The 19,296-nt window shown below is 37.7% G+C and overlaps 1 protein-coding gene across 1 annotated transcript in view; it reads right to left on the reverse strand.

Moving 5' to 3' along the window:
• Positions 1-19,296, reverse strand: part of LOC105231088 (insulin-like growth factor-binding protein complex acid labile subunit) — a 215,153-nt gene that overhangs the window by 157,304 nt on the left and 38,553 nt on the right. Inside the window, exon 2 of the mRNA XM_049461337.1 lies at positions 12,196-12,229. The gene's annotated coding sequence lies outside the window, so the exon portion shown is untranslated. The remainder of the gene's footprint in view (positions 1-12,195; positions 12,230-19,296) is intronic.

Here is a 19,296-nt window from a genome sequence, read left to right on the forward strand (position 1 = left end):
AAATATTTGGTAAGCAAATTTAATAAGAAATTACTCTGAGATTCTTTGCATATACCTTTTTAAATGCATTCCCATAAACAATCTTCAATGTATTTGACGATTATTTTTCTTTTGGATAGTTTTAGAATTCATCTCTCAAACCCTTACGCTTTGAAACATATGTACAAGTAGTCTGTACAGCTAGAGTTTAACCAGTATGTCTTCATTTTTTATTGAAGTTCATGAATTTAACACAGGCAAGGACTAAAAAAGTTATTACTACAAAAAGGGTGTTTAAAGTGTATATTTTGAGGTCAGTCGCTTTATCCAAAATATCAGATTTTGGTATATTTTGGTTAAGCTTCAAGTTTGGACAGAAAAATTATGAATTTTGTCTGGCATTTCGTATAGTCACTCTTCAGTGTAACCTAACAAACTATTGTATTTGTGTATAAAGTTATATATTTCACATTCGACTACTTACGAGGGCTGCTATATATATTTCTGGCCTAATAATGAAACTTTATCAACGAAAGGCACCTCCAAAACATGGTTTTTGAATGCTTCAACAGCATCTTCTGGCGACGAAAATCGTTGACCCCCCATTATTTTCTTGATGTGTGGGAATAAAAGAAGTCATTGGGTGCCAAGTCAGGGCTGTACGGCGGATGACCCATCAATTCGACGTTTTAGCCGGTGAAAAAGGCGCTGGTTTGAGCCGATGTGTGAGAGCTCGCAATGTCATGGTGCACAATGATTCGTCTTCTCTTGTTCGTTTTTCGAATTTCTCCGAAGACTTCAGGCAAACAAATGGTGGTGTACCACTCAGAATTGGCCGTCCTACGTTGCTCAAGCGAAACAGTCGCCACATGACCAGTTTTGCCGAAGAAACAGGCGACCATTTGCTTCGAAGAGCTTCTTCCACGAACAACTTTCGTTGGATTTGACTCGTCTTGGAAGACCCACACGATCGATTGCTGTTTTGTTTCGGCCTCATACGCATCTTATAAACGTCTTTTGAAGCACCGCCATCGTATTTTTTCAGCATTCCTTTACACCAATCCACACGAGCCTTTTTTTGAGCGATTGTCAAATTGTGCGGGATCCAACGAGAACAAGCCTTTTTTACGGCCAGGTGTTCATGCAATATGGAATGTATGTTACATGGCGGTCTTGCATTATCAGTTCACATACGGCATCGATGTTTTCTGGCACAACGGCTGTTTTTGGACGACCTTCACGGAATTCGTCTTTGAGCGTCGGCCACAATTGAATTCGTTGTACCAGTTTTTCACAGTGCTATAGGATGGTGCTTCATAGCCATACAAAGATTTTAGTTCATCGATGCACTCTTGTCGTGATAATCCACGTCGAAAGTTGTGAAAAATGTACGCACGAAAATGTTCACGAGTTAATTCCATTTTTTGGCCGAAATGATTTTTTTAATTCCCTGTAAATAAAACAATTCACGATTAAATGACAAAACGTTCTGAGTGATGTTATGCTAAAAAAATGTCAAACTTTCCAATGGAAATGTCAGATTGCACTTGGCAACACTTAATGTTGCCTAGGCCAGAAATATATATATCAGCCCTCGTATAAAAACAATCTTGGAACAGGAATATATGACAGTTAGGAATAGATCTAGATAAGACACTATCCGATAAAAATCATAGCACTGTAAAGTAAACTCGCCGATATAATGGCAATGAGCTCTGAAAATAGTAAGAAACAACAGTTATTTTCAAGATCTCATCAATTATTTCTAAAACATGATAACATCAGGATATACAGACAAGTGAGATTTTTAAAAATATATTGAGAGGAGCTTTGATGTGTATTTCGAGCCTAGCAACGAAGATACAGCTATAAGCAGGTAAACAAAGGCTTCAACTATCTCCTGATTAATCGATCCAGATCAAATTATGCAATACAAAGCCAATCAGATGTAAGAAGGTCATCATAATCGTTACACAGAGGCCAGAAAAGGTAAACGGCGGTAGCAAATGCTTGAGATATCTTGCTTAAAGCTTGATTATAACCTATTTCAAAATAAAATATTAAATAAGCTGAAGATACTCAAAAGCATTTTCCTAATATAATATGTCGGCGTGATTGTGAGCCGATTACATTCATATTTAAACTTCATCGATTGATTTGCGATATATTAACGTAAAAGTTAACGGGTTGTAAACGAACTCATATAAAGATCCGATATCTCAAACAGCATACTTTATTTCAAGCTCCTGGCAAAGTTTTTTAAACGATCGTTTCGCTTCTGGTAACGGGTGGTTTTCAATGAAGCAATATTTTTCGGGAGGTGGTCCCTTTGAAAGCTGGTACTTGATTCATACTAAGTTTGGTTTGCCATTTTCTAGTGGAGACACTTACTCCGGAACGTTTGGAAATCGCACAAATTTATTACCAAGACAATGGTTCGGTTCGCACTACGCATCCTCCGCTTCGTTGAATATTCGGTCGACATATTCGCTCTGCAGCTCACATTTGGTTAAATGGGTTCGTTAATAAGGAAAATTGTAGCCCTTGTAATAGTAATAATCCTCAAGCCATTGTTGAGATGCCGTTACATCTTCAAAAATCATTGTTTGGTCAGTTCTATGATCAAATGGAATCCAAAATGAAGCTGCCCATAATATTACAGTGGATACGGAAAGCTCTAGAGACATTATTGATGACCTGATGACTTTTGTGTATGTGTGTGTGTGTCATACTGACAAAGAAATAATCAATTTATAGAAGGAAACTTTCGGTGAGCACATTATCTCGCGTCCTGGATTTGTAGCGTGGCTTATGAGATCGTGTGATTTAACATCGCGGAACTATTTTTTGTGGAGTTATTTCTTAGTTTTTGTGCGCAGATAAGCCATTTCGATGATTTTTGACTTGTTTGCATTTCAAACATAAAGCCATGTCTAACGAATGTTTGAATGGAATTCGCACAATCAAGAAGAAAGAGTTTTATACCCAAAATATCCCCCAAAGTCAGTCCAACAGACCCGCGATAGCTCGACATCTCTCTAACACTTGTCTGACAATTTTCAAGCACTTCACGTTTTTTAATATCTTCTTGAGTTGAAAAGGTAGAAGGTCGTCCGGAACGAGGCTTGTCTTCGACGATCTCTCGAACGTCTTTGAAGGGTTTGTCCACTCGTACACAAGTGTTTTTGATAAAACTGAATTACCGAATTTACCGAATTTTTCAAAACTCGCAATGATTCCGCACCCGAAATTCGGTTGGAAATACAAAATTTGAGACAAATTCTTTTTGATATTTTTATCCATTGTAAAAATCGCAACGCACTTTTGAGGTGTACCGACTTAAGCAGCTGCTGTAAGCACAATGGTGGACGGATCGCGCTCATATTTATCATAGCAATTAAGAACAGTCCTGTCAACGTGGAAAAATAAATGTTTTTGAAATATCATTTACCCGGGGAATTTAAGTTACAATTTCCCTTCACATGTCACAATGTATGTTTTCATATGTAAAAATTGGTTTGTGTGCTATTCATTTTCACATTGCTAACTTCTATGTCGATATTTTTTTTAGCTAAAAATACAAATGAATTTTGCAATAAATATTTCTTTTTTTTTGAAATGTAATGCCGATTGCATTCATAACGCCGCAGTATAGCTATAAGGAATCTGCCGAAACCGCAGCTCAGCATGTGGTTAGTCTGTTTTCGCTTAATTTCTTTTTGGTTTTGGCAAAAAATGGAGTTTATGCGGCCAGCTGCCATCGCTTTTGTTGCGCACAGATTTGTGGTGGCTGATAGTCGAAAGCGGAAATAATAAAAAAAAACTTTAGCATACGCACTGACATTGTCAAAAACATTTTTGTACCCACTATGTTGATTGGATTCCAAAAAAATATTGATAAAAAGTGTAAAACTAAACCGAATTTCGTGTTTTTGTAAGGGACACAGCTGCAATCATAAATTTTTCGATGACAAAATATTGAAGCAATTGACGCGATGTTTTTTTCCAGCTGCTGCAGAGTTGTGAACCGATCTCCACTACACGCAAATTCATCTGCACCATCACCATTGTACCTAACAATCCAATGGCTGTCTCACTAAACGAGCAGATAAATAACCGCCATTGATTTGCTGTGTCTTCGCTCGGTAACATTTTTTGGCGGCACTCTTTTCCAAAAAATGTCAACATAAAATCAATAACAATGCTACCGATTTCATTTAGTACAACAAACTATACAAATAGTTTTTCATATATGTATGTAGAGGCATGAGACTATAAAGACCTGTAAAATCTTCTTTTAGAAGACAGTGAAATGAATTTGAGCGAAAGGCATAGTACCATAAAGATTTCATAAGTATTTTCAATATTTTCATGAATATCTGAGTCAAGAAAGATCTCTGAAATTTTGTTGAAGACTGTTTTATGAGAAAGTTTCGTAGCTAAGTCCGTTAATAACGCACTGAAGGAACTTATACGCAGTGGTATTAAACTTTGCAAGCAAACCTTTTGCTTGAGTCATATGTGCCATACCTAAAAAAGCATATTTTCTGAGCCGACATGGCATCATTACTTTCAATAATTAAACGGGGAAAAATGTGTTCCTAATTAATATCGAGAGTTATTTACGTCAATTATGAGAAATAGGCACGATTAATAAATGTATTTTTGCACTTATCCGTCTTCTTTCCCTCTCTACACACACAACAAACTATATTAGAATGCTTAAGTATGTGTATCGCGCACACAACATCTAACATCATCGACAAAATCGAAAAGCGACCCATCATCATCAATCAAACGACACTATGTCAGATCGCAAAGTTAATAATTTGTCACATATTGTGTCGCCGCTTCCTTAAAGCACGAGCGCAGCGTTTTGTCCTTGTAGCGCATTGTAATTAGCAGGATAATGGTAATGATTTAATTAGCGCAACATCCATTGTCACTTTGAGCGCCTGACATTTACTGGCTTAACAAACAACAAATAGCGACAACAGCAACTCACATCTGCATTCACATTTAGGTATGTATGTCAGCACATATTACACACATACACACACATTGACGCCACTGCTCTTTTGTTTATGAGTGAGCTGGTATGCAAGAAAAGTCGTGAATAAATTGCAAATGTTAATTAACCACCTACAGGCAACCAGTCCTCGCTCAGTTGCCCCACTAAAAGGATGATGTGGCTCGCAAGCCACATAAGGCAGGATATGCAACATAAATGTGTGAGTGTGTGAATGTATGAAACATATACAATATAAACTTATGTGCATACATATGTGCATAAGTAGTTAAGTTGTGCATACTCGCTTGCGAGATTACAATTGAATGCACCACAAGCGGCTTGCTGAGAGCAACCGCAGCTGCCTCGCCTGAAAGTAATGAGCTTAAGATACACAAATGATAAGTTCACTAATAATGGCACTGACGTCACTATCGCTTGTGTGCTTTCAAGTTTCTCGGCTAACCAATACACTCTCACAGTTGGCTTAGCAACACACTTCAGCCTTAATTATGGCTTCTTGTAGTGCAGAGCTATCGTTTGGCTTCCAATGAAGAGCGACTGATAAAAACAGCAGGTAATGAGATTATTTATCAATGCCAGAGCATAGCGGAGACGTTCGCAATATTGCGAAGTAGAATTCCTTTACTGATAATGAAGGTGACATATGTGGCAAGTATGTTCCGTTAGTGATACCAAAATATTTCGGCAATAATTTCATGTCAAGTTCTATTATGCGAAACCTTTAGAATATTTATTGAAGCAGTATTTTGAAATAGCTATTAGAATTCACCGATAATTAATTAAAGTGCAAAAATAATTCGATGAGGCATGAATTGTATAATGAGAGCGGTCTAATTGACAAATGAGTATTGCCTGGATAATTGAAATAAAACCATAACATTTAGGTTAATTCCTCGAAGTTGATTTGATCAAATTTAATTCTTGTCAACCGACCTTCAAAAGCCGCGTATATAAATTTTAAAATCGCGTATAATAAGGAGCCATTCAAGATCATTAGGACTACATATTTTGAACTCTATGAGGCGTCTAAGAGAGGCTGGTATTACGGAAAAAGTCAAAAGATCTAAATCGTACAACAAATTGAAGTTGGATATGATGTGATATTTGACACTTTCAAGATATTCAAAAAAAAATGTAAACCACTTAATTGTTTAATAATTTGGTATGAGAAATCTCTCACCAAAGAGGGTACCGCGCAAGCTCAGAGCCGATAAAAAATACTAACGAATTGTGAGCACTGTATGATGTAAGACAGATCGCGCGGGACATCATGGGTACCCACAAGTGATCTGCGAAAATTTATAACAGATCTTGCCATCGGATTCGACTCGTTCCTTGATTTCAGTACTGAAACTTTGTTAGATTTGGTTGAACCCACGGCTAGTGATGGTCACCGTTAAAACTCAGTGGACGTTCCTCTCCGGTCAACAATAAGCTTATGTTGTAGATATATGTTAAGAGGAACGTGCGTCAACTCTCCCCTCTCTCAGAAGTAACTTTGAAATCATTAAAGTTGACTACACTCCGGGAGTTTGAAAATGGCTCTGAGTAGAGACCTCAATACATTAGAATAACGAAAACAAAAGAAACGAATTGAATGTGGGTGCCCAGGGCGACTGAATCGTCCCCCACTTGAAAACACTCGTTACAAGCGCGTTTACCATCTAAAAATGATAAGTTAGTCATCAAAAGCTTGCCGGCTGGAAACGTATGTAGGGTTAAGGTGCGAGGCGGGATCGGCAATACCAGCAGAGGAACTTCTGCTAGGTTCGTGGACAACAGAACCCTGTTAGAAGGCAGACGAGGGCAGCAAAGAAGTTGAAGTCGGTGAACTCGCTAAACAAACTGACTCAATAGCACTGAGGATGAGTCATTGTATTAGAGAAAATGGCTGCCAATAATAAAAATCGAGTTGCAGAGGAAAGAATCGTAATGCGCATGCGTATTCTCGAAGAAGCGGTAACAGGGTTAGAAGGGAGCTAGATTATAACCAAATGGGTTTTCTACTGCGCCCCTGCGCTTCCTGAGGATAATTTTTGTTAGTATTTAACGCTTGTTTCCACTACAATTTAGAGCTGACTTACACATGTCGTTTCGATCCTCTGTTCAACAAACCAATCAAAGTATTGAACTTCTATCCGGACATATTTAAACCACATTACAAAGAACGAAGTTCATAATATGTAAAATGTTCGAAAGAATACGAATCGTCATGCGCATTCGTATTCTCGAAAAATGTATATATATTTGAAATACAGATTTTTCAGTATCTGGAATAATTTTAGACATACCAACGATTTTTTCGAATTTTTTCATTCACCACAATCATTATATAAATTGAACTGAGAGGGCATTCGCTCTGGCAACACATTTAAAAAGTTGTATGGTTACTTACAGCTCTAACCGATTCATTTTTGAGGTGGAGCTGGGAAACCTTATGCTTTAGTAGCCCGAGGTGTTAATAGCTTTTTAAATTAGTTTTTCGATTCCTTCTTATTGCACTGCTTAAAAAATATTGAAGTTTAAAAACAAACATGGAACGGAGACCTTAGTTCGTTAAAAAGAGTTGTGGAGAACCGCTGTTATTTCTCTAAAGCTGGACTTCTTTTTCATTATTGACGTAGCTACCGCTCCAGTCGTTCTACCTTTTCACTGTTTGGAGCCAATTGGAGATTTAAGTGCAGTTAGTTCCTTCTCCACCTGGTCCACCAATGGATTTAGTAGTTGAATAAATAGCAAAGTGAACTCTTTTGAGACCAGTTTGAACTCAACCCCGTCTCAAAAATGTGTTTAATTTTCGTGCACTGAATAATAAATTTTTACTTCAGAGCCAATCAGCTTTGATTCATTTGAACTAACCATTTGTTACATTTTGGTTTATTTTCCTGTTTACTTTCAGTTTTGGAATTGAGCAGTCAAACACTTTGAATTACTCGCGAGTGGCACGAAATGTTTTTAATACATACATATGTACGTGTGTGAAGTGCAGTCTGAGTGATGTCTGTTCGAAAGCGTTTGAGGCAACGGAAATGCGCTGCCGTAAAGGAAATTGTAGGGAAGGAAAAGGAAATAAGCGGAAGCAGGCGTAAACCGGCTACAAGCGCAAATTCTCAACGCAAATGCATAATGATAACAAGCCGAAAGGGCAAGCAGCGCAAAAAACGAACGCTAGTTAAATAATGAACTGGCATAATCACCAGGCAAAAGCACAAGTTTGAACAGGATAAATGGGGAAAAAACACATACACATACAACGAGGGAGCCGAAATATGCAGAGCAAAATTTCGTTGCTTCAAATGCTTTTTCACTTCAATTTTACGCGTTAGCGCTTTTTGCTGGTTAGATATTTGCTTAGCGCCTTTAGCTTTGCTTTCGTATTCCTAAGTGTTGCGTTCTTGCTGCCTTGCCATTTTATGGCACAATTTGACTCATTATCCTAGCTGAGGCAGAACGATGACATCCACAATACGACGTCCTTGAGCGGAAGAGCAAGCGGCCAGCAACAAAAACATGACAACACATGTGAGTATGTAAGAGATATATATATATTTACTATATAATATGTGTATATATATAAAATTCCGAACTTGCTGAAGTGAAAAAACGCCAACGTCCGCTGGGAGGAAGTGCGCCGGCGACGCGGCAAAACGTGGCTTGTTTCAAGTAATAATAATAAATAAGAAGTAGAATAAAAAGCGAAGAAATGAGACGCGTGTTGGCAACCGGAGCAAAATAGAAACATAAACAAGCGTAGCGTTCACTTCGTTGCACGGTCCTTAAAGGATTTCGCAGACGGAACAACCACCGACTTGACTGCTTTATAAGTATACGTATATTGTATGTATGTCGATGTAGGTATATATGTGTGACTGGTGCGCAGTGCCTGTGTGTGGGTGTGTCTTTAATTTTTTTGCAGGTTATTGGCCTATTTGGCGTTTTTGACTGCCTGGCTGTGCCATTCGCGCCACTCGTTGATGATCTTGATGATTCACGGAATGAAATGAGCGCTTAGCACGCTCGCCCCCACAATTATGTGCATGCACAAAGAGGAACATATGCACCAGCATACATACTACATATCATACATTACATCACAGATATTTATTTGTGTGTATGCATAGATGTACTTATGAACAGCCCATAAATAGCAAATCTACAATGTCGTTAGGCGCATTTACGCACAAAATTACCATGAAAATGGAAATAAAAGCGAAATGAAAACGTTTCACATAAAACGCGCAGCGAAATAAAAATAAAATTGAGCATAAAAATGAAAATGAAAATAAAAATAAAAGTAATATGAGAATCAGAATGGAAATAAACAATTGAAAATCATCGTCAAATAGTAAAATAATAATACAAAAGCAACAACAAGCCTATCATATGTGTGGATAATCATGTGAAAATGTCCTCTTATATACGCCAACTCCATTCTAAGCTTAATAAATATTTCAGTGCATATGGCAACTCATAAAAGTATACACTATAATTCCTACTAATTTAACAAATATAAATTTTAAAGGATTTTCCTATAAAGTCACGTATATAAAATATAATCTAGGAAAGTAACCAAATAATGGAAAGTAATCGAATCAAAATATAAACGAAAATAAAAAGGAAACAAGCTATAATCGTAATAACCGTCACAAACCAAAAAGTTTCTATACATGAACTTGATTTGGATCGGTCAGTTTGTATGGCAGCTAATACTATCTTGATACGATATCGACATTCCGAAAAATTAACAACTGCTTGGGGTAAAAAAGGATATATGTAATTTCAGATAATCAGGAAGGACCTTAGAGCCATTCGATATCAAACGAGGTTTTAGACAAAGCGATTCTCTATCGTGCGACTTCGTCAATCTACTTCTGGAGAAAATAATTCGAATGAATTGAAAAGGTACAATCTTCCACAAGAGCTTAAACTGCTGGCGTACGCCGATGATTTGCCATTAAAACCGCGCTGTTGATTCTGCTTTCCCCAGATCGGACATCAAAGCGAAGCAAATAGGTCTGGGTGAACGAGGGCAAGATGAAATATCTCCTGTCATCAAACAAACAGTCGTCGCACTCGCGACTTGGCTCTTAACGCATAATAACTCTTACCAACAGGTGCTACTTCGGACTGAGTAAGCAATTGAAAAGTAAAATCCTCTCTCGACAAACAAAGACCAAATTCATATGTATGTGGAAAGAATTACAAGAATATAGTTGAAGCGAAAAAACTAGGCTTCATGACGAGTTTTTGAACACTGGCCCAGGAAAATCAATTACACTAGACACATAATTCAGATATGAAAATTCTTAGGTGTTTCTAATGCAGTTTGATGCTCTGAGGTCAAATCTGAAAACAGAATTTTTCTATCACCCACAGATATTCTGTAACCTGCGGCTTCAGATTATACAATACTGCTGTGATCAAATTGAAAGGTGTATTAATGCACCATCTCATACTGCATTGGTTATTCGTGATCAGTTCGCCACATTTTCAATTAATATCGTGACGTAACCACCGCATTAGCCTGATTTACCTTCGTGTAACTTCTGGCTATTCAGCAAAACCACCTTTGCATATTAAATTGGGTTTAATGAAGAATTTTGTTAAGGCAATGGACAGAAATGGAAGAGGGTTCTTGTATCTGAAACAAAAATTTCCAAGAGTCAGTGAAGCAAAAATTAGTGAGGGCATATTTGTAGGTCCGCAGAACTAATGAAAGATAAAACATTTAAGGAAATGCTCAATGAAACTGAAATACGAGCCTGGAGTGCCTTCAAAGCGATGGTTAAAATTTTCTTGAAACGGTGAAAGCTGACAATTACAAAGTTCTTGTGACTAAACTACTTACTGCCTATAAAAAAAATGGATTGCAACTTGTCTTCTTCCAAAACATATTCCACCAAAACATATTGTTCTGCTATGAAGAAGCGGTACCAAGGTAAGTGAAGTGCCAGTTTGCTTGCCGATTACTGCTGGGCATTGTTAAGCGATACTCCAAAAACAAAATATCGCCGAAAAACGTCGACAATAAAATTTTAAGGTACTCTTTGATTAATAAAATAATAAAATAATAATACTATATCTATCGTTCTGTTTTTAACAAAAATCCTCAGAGCAAAAAAACTATAGCTGATAGAAGAAATCTGTAGCTATTTTCTGCATTTGTGTCAATTTTTACATAATAAACACTTTGTTCTGTTCAATGTCACAAACAACAAGTGAACGCATGGTGAACGCGGTGAAGAGCCTAAAGATATTGTAACCGAAATATAAAAAAATTGAGCAAAATAGTATTTAATGGCTGCAAAGTGAATTATGATGAAATATGGCGCCATAATTTTACTCTAAAGTAGCAAAGTAGTAAAGTTTGAAGCGTGAAAAACACTACAGTCTGCAACGATAGCATCTCCGAAAAATGTATTCAGTTCGGAACACTAGAGCATATAACTGCCATACAAATCTTACAATAAAAATAAAACTATTGTAAGAAAAATATTAACTTTTTAAGACTATTATTGCATCGATGTAGCTGAAGTTAATGCTTTTTTCCATTTTTCAAGCTGATTACAAACCATCACCATCAAAATGATTTCTTTACCACAAAAAATATGCGCTTTGACATCTATTTTCTAACGAACTATTAAAATTAATTGTATTCATTAAATTTTGTGTAATTATCTTTAATATTTTAGTGTTATCACTGAATTTTGTTTATTTAATTTCAATTACATCTGTTCGTTTAATTTACTTTTTGTGACTAAAAACTCAATTCCTAATTATGTACATATATGTGAAGCAAATTTTTTGCCGTAATTCGTAAATTCTTTTAATTATTGTCAAATATGAATAAACATAGGTTTGTTATATAATTAAAGGATTACAGCGATATTATTACGACTATTGAATGCAAATGACTGAACTATTATTTTTAATTGCTGTAGGTGGGAATTGTTAATTACTGGCAAATATTTACATAGAAACGTATTGAATATGGCATATATTAAGTTTTATTTTTCGCTTTATTTCTAAGTGAAAATGTGGAGCATTTCCCTATATTTATTTCCTTAAATATGTTGAACTGAAAAAAACTAAGTAGTAAGGAAAAAAGTGTTCGGTTTGTAAGTTAAAATTTGCTATGAAAATCGCTTCCACACAAATAATATTGTTTAAATCCGGATACTTACAAGTATTCGTAACTGATGCAACGCCAAAATATAACTGAAAGTATAGAAGAAAAATTATATTAATTTCATATTATTACTAATGTTATAGCAGTCTAAATCCTATAGAAGTAATTATGTTACAAATAATGTATGTATATGCGGAGCTTCAACGCAATTAAGGCTTTATTAAATTCCAACAGCTTTGTAGTGACCTTCATTTCATAAACCATAGCTTTCATTCATTGAGAAAATCGATAAAACTCTCACAAGTCCAAACACATACATCCATATGTAGACCGGTGCACACACACATGCATATGTGCAAATTTCAAGTATCAACTCACAGCGCCTAAATACATATCAGGGGCAGTGGAGGTAATCAGAGCAATCTTTACGCTGATAAGCACTGCCAGCAGCCGTAGCACCAGATGGACGCCTGAAGTCACTGCACACATACATGCATACGTACGGACTCGGTCCACTCGGCTGCATTTGATTAAAAATTCCAATCTATCACATTGCCTGTCAGTGGTAGAAAATTAAATTTTCCAATATTAACAGTTACGCCCTGTGGCTGGAACCTCAGGCGGCTGCCAAGGTGTAAATGCTAGTTCAGATGCGAATTTGTTGGTGCCGACATTGGATTAAATGAAGGGATCACCAGCATTTCAAGTGGAATTATGGATATGATTACACTAATGCTGCCCATGAGGCCAAAGCCGATAGACAGTGTGCTAGAAGCTGATGGCTGGGAGCACATACATATAAGGCAGCTGAGCGCAAATATGTGCATCTGGCAAGTAGAAATGTAACTATGTGAAGTATGTACGTACATATATAAAGATGTAGTCTTCAACTGTATTTTCGCAGTTCACTGCAATCATTGAAAGGCTCAAGGCATATAGGAATAGTTGATTCAAATGACATGAAAGTAACAAGATAATCTATGCCGGCTGACCCACATACAAGTATATTTATTTTATATAACCTACAAATGCAAAAATATTTAGAATACACATATATAATATATATTGAGAGAAATATCAATTTGCAGTAAAGCAGCAAAAGAACACCATTCAACTTCCGCTCCACTTTCTGAACATTTTAAGAGCATTATTGCACACTTCTGCAACAAGATTCGCACATCACTAGCTTGGAGAATACCGGGCAAATAAAATTATGAAGAAATACGTCATAACAGAAAACTAGATTAAGGTCAATATCATAAGTTGCCGGCTCTGAAAAGCACCACCACTAGGGAGAGCAGATATGTGACTATGCAGTTGTTGGCCTGTGTGTGTGTTTGTGGTCGTCACTTGAAGCCCAAACTTGAGAGATAGTTTGTTTTATGGCACTAGCCATCTCAGTTGCAAGAATTAGTTGTGTGCGTCTAATTAATTGCTGACTACTTGCAAAGTTTGAACTAATTCTAAGTGCAAACTGTTTATATGTGAATGATGCGGTAGAATAAAGTCTTACAGCGTTGAAGCAAAGATGAAACGCTTAAGTAAAATAAACTATTCGAATTCATATTTTTGTTATTTAATTAAAAAACAATTAGAAACGTATATATTTATTTGTATGTCAATATAATATTTGTATTCACTGTTTTGCTAGTGGTTCTAAATTTGGTTTCTTTACGATTTTAGATTTTTAACCAAATAATTTCTTACTCTAAATTATTTTACTTCAGGACAACAGATCTTATCTTTGTCCCAACATATTCGATATAGGGATTTCGCCCTTTTCCCTTTCCGTTTTTCTTTTTGCTCTGCCATTGGTGCCTCGTAATCGTGTGGCACATAGCAGGAAGCAAGGAGTAAAGACTCATACTTGGCACCCTTCGTTGCCCTAACCGTGAGTTCAGCTCTGAAGAAACTGAAGTCAATATGCTATTCTAGATTTTTCTTAACCAATATCGTTTGAAATGTATGTTGTGTAGTTTTGTGACTTTATCCCAGCGACCATATTATCTAATCAATCCACAGTTCTTGGACTAAACCCGCATCATAGCCGCCCTTCTCTAGTTCAAGAAGAAGCTGGGCAAAGGCGATCTTTCTCTTGTGGAGGTTCACTTGGAGTACCTTCAACTCTCGGTTTTAGACCATTAGTATGCTGAATGGAATCATTCTTCAGCGAAGTCGCCATGATCTCTTCTAAGCTGACATTCCTTTCTACTTCACTTTTCTTCAAAATATTTTTATTGCCGTACACCAGGTGGCGTTTCTTGAGGCAAAAGAACACGCTTCTAACTAACTCCCCATGCCATCTTCCCGAACCTCATTTACTGCCGCCTTATTGATCTGAAGGATGCAGCTTTGTCCTCTATTTTCGTTTATAGATTTTGCCACCGTTAACCCCTTCGCTAGTCGGCACTTCGGGATTCTGCCGTTGAACTAGCCGCAGATGTTCGGGATTCATCACGCGAGGTATGGTTACCTTCGAGTTGGACACCGACGGAATATTGTTGCGGTCCACCACTTCTAGTGTTGCATATTTCCATAGGTTTTGGAGCATTCAGATCGCTTCCTTTCCTCATGTCGCCATCAAATAACGGCATGTATACACTTGATTCGTCGTCCATTCTCGAGAAGAGGGCTTCCAATTGCTTCAATTGCACTATTTTCCGCCGCTCCTGTGATATCTCTCGCAGCGGTTACAACAGCTTATGTGCGCGACGATTAAGAGTTTGGTAATCTCTGTGGCTACTTTCGCTGCTTTGAACGTTTTCGATTTGTCGTCCGCGTCTAACATCTGGCTATGTCCCTGCACTTCCTCTTTTTCAAAGGTGCCTTCAGTTCGCTCTACGGAGAACGCTCCTTCGTTTAGGTACGATGCTCCTCAATGTGATTCACATATGATAAATCCGAAGTATTACACCAGCCGCAAGTGTCACCTCCCTTCTGACCTATGCCAACCGTTTTAACTCCTCTTCCTTCAGATCGGACTTATATCCGAGTCGGTTATATATTGCGACCACCGCCTTGTAGCTCGATTTTTCCTTCAACTCCTACTTGCTTGGCTTCTTCCGCGGCCCTCTTTTGTAAATAGAGTTGGATCCTTCCGTAACCTACTCATGAAAACGAAGAAGTTCTTCTTCGTTTCTCGCGTTTATACTTACAGCGCTTTCTCGATCCAAGTCTTCATGGACTGTGGCACCCGTGCGCTATAGAACTGATTTGGCAGTAATGCTACAACCACCGCAACATGCTCCCGTTGGAGTGAAGGTGCGACCACTGGCGACACAGTTTAAAGGATCGTTATGCGACCGCTGGTAGCCGCCTCGTCGCCCACCGACGTTTAGACTGGTATCCCAGTTCGCTTAGTACCATCGCTGACTTCCATATTGAGTTTTGTGATTCGGTGGTCTTTACGCCTGTATTTTATGCCTACCGCCAGGTACCTTATCAGCAACGGCCGTTGTATAACCCATTCAATTACCTCTGAGGATGCATATAAAGTAGTCCATCATAATTCTATACCTGCTAAGTGGAAATACTATTTCATACTTATTTTCAATAGGTCTATATCATCTTTTGTTCTCAAATACGGAAGCGAGAGTCTCCAGAGACTTCAATATCAATTGCATTAACTGTTCCGATCAATGTATTGGATAATTTAAAGGAATCATTTTGCGCTAAATCTTAATGAAAATGTTTACAAAAACAAATAAGTTAACAGCATAATGCTCCGATGCTCCTTAGCTTAGCTCTACATTACTTGTTAACCTTTTCTTCCAAATCTAATACAGTGTATTTCTGTATATGTATACTGATTATTACATAGCTCTACTGGGTCCAATTTCGACACAGATTCATTTGAAATAGAAGGATTCAGTCTCTTTTATTCGCATGCGCAGAGTTGAGGAATTCTAATTTGACATTTGCATTTCTCAGATCAAATGGCAGCTGCACATTAGGTCCATTATGAAATATAGAAAATAAGTTGAAAATACTGAGAAAGCGTAAAAAGGTCGCACATTTCCGAAATATTCAAATATTAGCTTCTCTTTGAAACTACACACAAGTGGAACCACAAAAGTTTCTGGCTTTTATGCCGCAACAATACGTTGCCAAATTGTGTTAAGCACAAAAAACGAACGCAAACAAGCAAACAAAGCAGCAAGAGAAATGAAGAGCAGCAGAAAACAGATTGGCAAAGTCAACTTTGCTGACACCAGCCACCGCAAGGAAGTCGGGGATTGTCTGCCCGACGCCCTTTGGCCGCTATGCATGGATAGTAATTTAATAATTTACTTTTCTTTTGGCCATTGAAAAGTGTGGCAACGCCGGGACGACTTTTGCAAACTGACAAAGCAATTTGAGCGCAACTGTTTGTGGAAAAACGAGAAAAAGGCGAACAAATACGCAACGAAAACATCGAAAAGTTTCTAAATGACAAAATGTTCTTAGCGCAGCAACTTATTCTTCTTCTTATTACGCCTTCAAATGGAAATTCGGCACACACACACCACTTACGTGCATGTGTGTGTGTAGAGTTTTAAAGTTAGCTTTTGAGTTGCCTTTGTTGTTGCACAGAAGTGCAGCACAAACAATCGAATTGACACATATTGAGCGTATTTCCGTTTTCCATTCGATTTCCGAATGCCAACAACCGAAAGTTTCGGCTGATATCGCTCGTCTTCCGTATTCCACTCCTTCGTGCTACCTTACTGTTTTGCATACATACATATACTATACATAAGTAGCTGTTGTTGTCTCTTGTTCTTGTGCTTTGATAAATTTTCAACTATTTGCCGCTGCTTGCTTTTGGTTGTTTTTCCGTTTTTCTGTATTAGCGTAAAAAGTTTCTGAACAACGTTACTAATGGTCGCAGTGAAATGGAATTTGTTTGCTCGCCCATTTAAAATTAAATAATAGCAACAACAACAAAATAAAAACTAACAAGCCGTGGCTAAGGTATGCTGAGACTCATAAATTTAAACGTGGCCTGTCGGAAAATATAGTAGTCCCGTTCTTAAGAAACTGTTACTCCGACTCGGCGTGTATGTTGATTCAATTACGCAAACATGCCTTCTTTTCGTAAAGGGTGATTTTTTAAGAGCTTGATAACTTTTTTTTAAAAAAAAACGCATAAAATTTGCAAAATCTTATCGGTTCTTTATTTGAAACGTTAGATTGGTTCATGACATTTACTTTTTGAAGATAATTTCATTTAAATGTTGACCGCGGCTGCGTCTTAGGTGGTCCATTCGGAAAGTCCAATTTTGGGCAACTTTTTCGAGCATTTCGGCCGGAATAGCCCGAATTTCTTCGGAAATGTTGTCTTCCCAAGCTGGAATAGTTGCTGGCTTATTTCTGTAGACTTTAGACTTGACGTAGCCCCACAAAAAATAGTCTAAAGGCGTTAAATCGCATGATCTTGGTGGCCAACTTACGGGTCCATTTCTTGAGATGAATTGTTGTCCGAAGTTTTCCCTCAAAATGGCCATAGAATCGCGAGCTGTGTGGCATGTAGCGCCATCTTGTTGAAACCACATGTCAACCAAGTTCAGTTCTTCCATTTTTGGCAACAAAAAGTTTGTTAGCATCGAACGATAGCGATCGCCATTCACCGTAACGTTGCGTCCAACAGCATCTTTGAAAAAATACGGTCCAATGATTCCACCAGCGTACAAACCACACCAAACAGTGCATTTTTCGGGATGCATGGGCAGTTCTTGAACGGCTTCTGGTTGCTCTTCACCCCAAATGCGGCAATTTTGCTTATTTACGTAGCCATTCAACCAGAAATGAGCCTCATCGCTGAACAAAATTTGTCGATAAAAAAAAAAATTGTCGAACACTGATTTTGGTAATAAAATTCAATGATTTGCAAGCGTTGCTCGTTAGTAAGTCTATTCATGATGAAATGTCAAAGCATACTGAGCATCTTTCTCTTTGACACCATTTCTGAAATCCCACGTGATCTGTCAAATACTAATGCATGAAAATCCTAACCTCAAAAAAATCACCCGTTAGAAACCAAACACATTCAGCTGAATAGTGGCGCTTCCCGTAAAGCCTAGAAATTTCTTTATCATACATATATTGGGGTATTTTTTTCTTTAATGGAAACATTTTTTTTTCACACCAATACTTTTTCAGTAGTCCCTGCTTTTCTAACAATGTCCAGAACTTACTTTTTCTATACGAAGACAAGAAAGACGATAACTTCGGTTGCGCTGAAGCTATATTACCCAACAAATAAGCAGCTTCTTGAGGTAAAAACACGTGTGCACAATTTCAAATCGATCTAAAAAATTGAGGGATATACAGACAGACGGATATGGTTTAATCGGCTCAAATCATAGTGCTGATCATTTATATAACGGGTGATCCATGTAGAGGTGCTTTATTCAGTAGTCTCTTTTTTGACAGATCACGCACGAGTCGTGTCAAGCTGTCATGTGATTTTTGTTCAGCATTGTTTAGCATTCCTGAAAACTTGAAAAGGCGTTTACAAATTTTTCAGCTTGATTACGAAAATTCACGTTCTGTAAAGCATGTGTTTCGTACATTTCGATCAATTTATGGTCAACATAATCGGCCTACTGAGCGTACTATTCGCAACACCATCACTCATCTTGAAACCCTGCATTCATTACTGGATAATATTCGACCGAATAGACCACGTCCAGCACGCAGTGACGAAAATATAACAATCGTAGCTGAGTGTATACTCGAAGATCAGGAGAGTCGATTCGTCGCCGTATGCAGCAACTCGGACTAACGACTTGGCGCATTTTAGTCGAGATCTTAAGTTGAAAACGTACAAATGATAGCTTGTGCAAGACGCCACGTCCTACACATAGCATCAGTCAATGGATTAATTGAGAGAAGACTTTGGTGAGCCGATAATTTCACTTCTTAGGTTGGTCAATTGGTCATGTGATTGGTAGATTAAGACTTTATATATAGACTTTTTCCTGTAAGATTATGTAAGGTATAAAATCTATGCAGACAATCCCCTTTTCGATGCAGAGTTTGGATCAAAACACCACGCGTGTCATTCGCCATTTCTCAGTCGAAATGCTCGAAGGGGAGTCATCGAAAATTAGACTCAACGGTTGCACTATATGACACTTAGCCCCGACCAATATTTTAAAGAGATAATCTTCAA

Source organism: Bactrocera dorsalis, chromosome 1 (genome assembly GCF_023373825.1).
Source record: "Bactrocera dorsalis isolate Fly_Bdor chromosome 1, ASM2337382v1, whole genome shotgun sequence".
Classification (NCBI taxonomy): domain Eukaryota; kingdom Metazoa; phylum Arthropoda; class Insecta; order Diptera; family Tephritidae; genus Bactrocera; species Bactrocera dorsalis.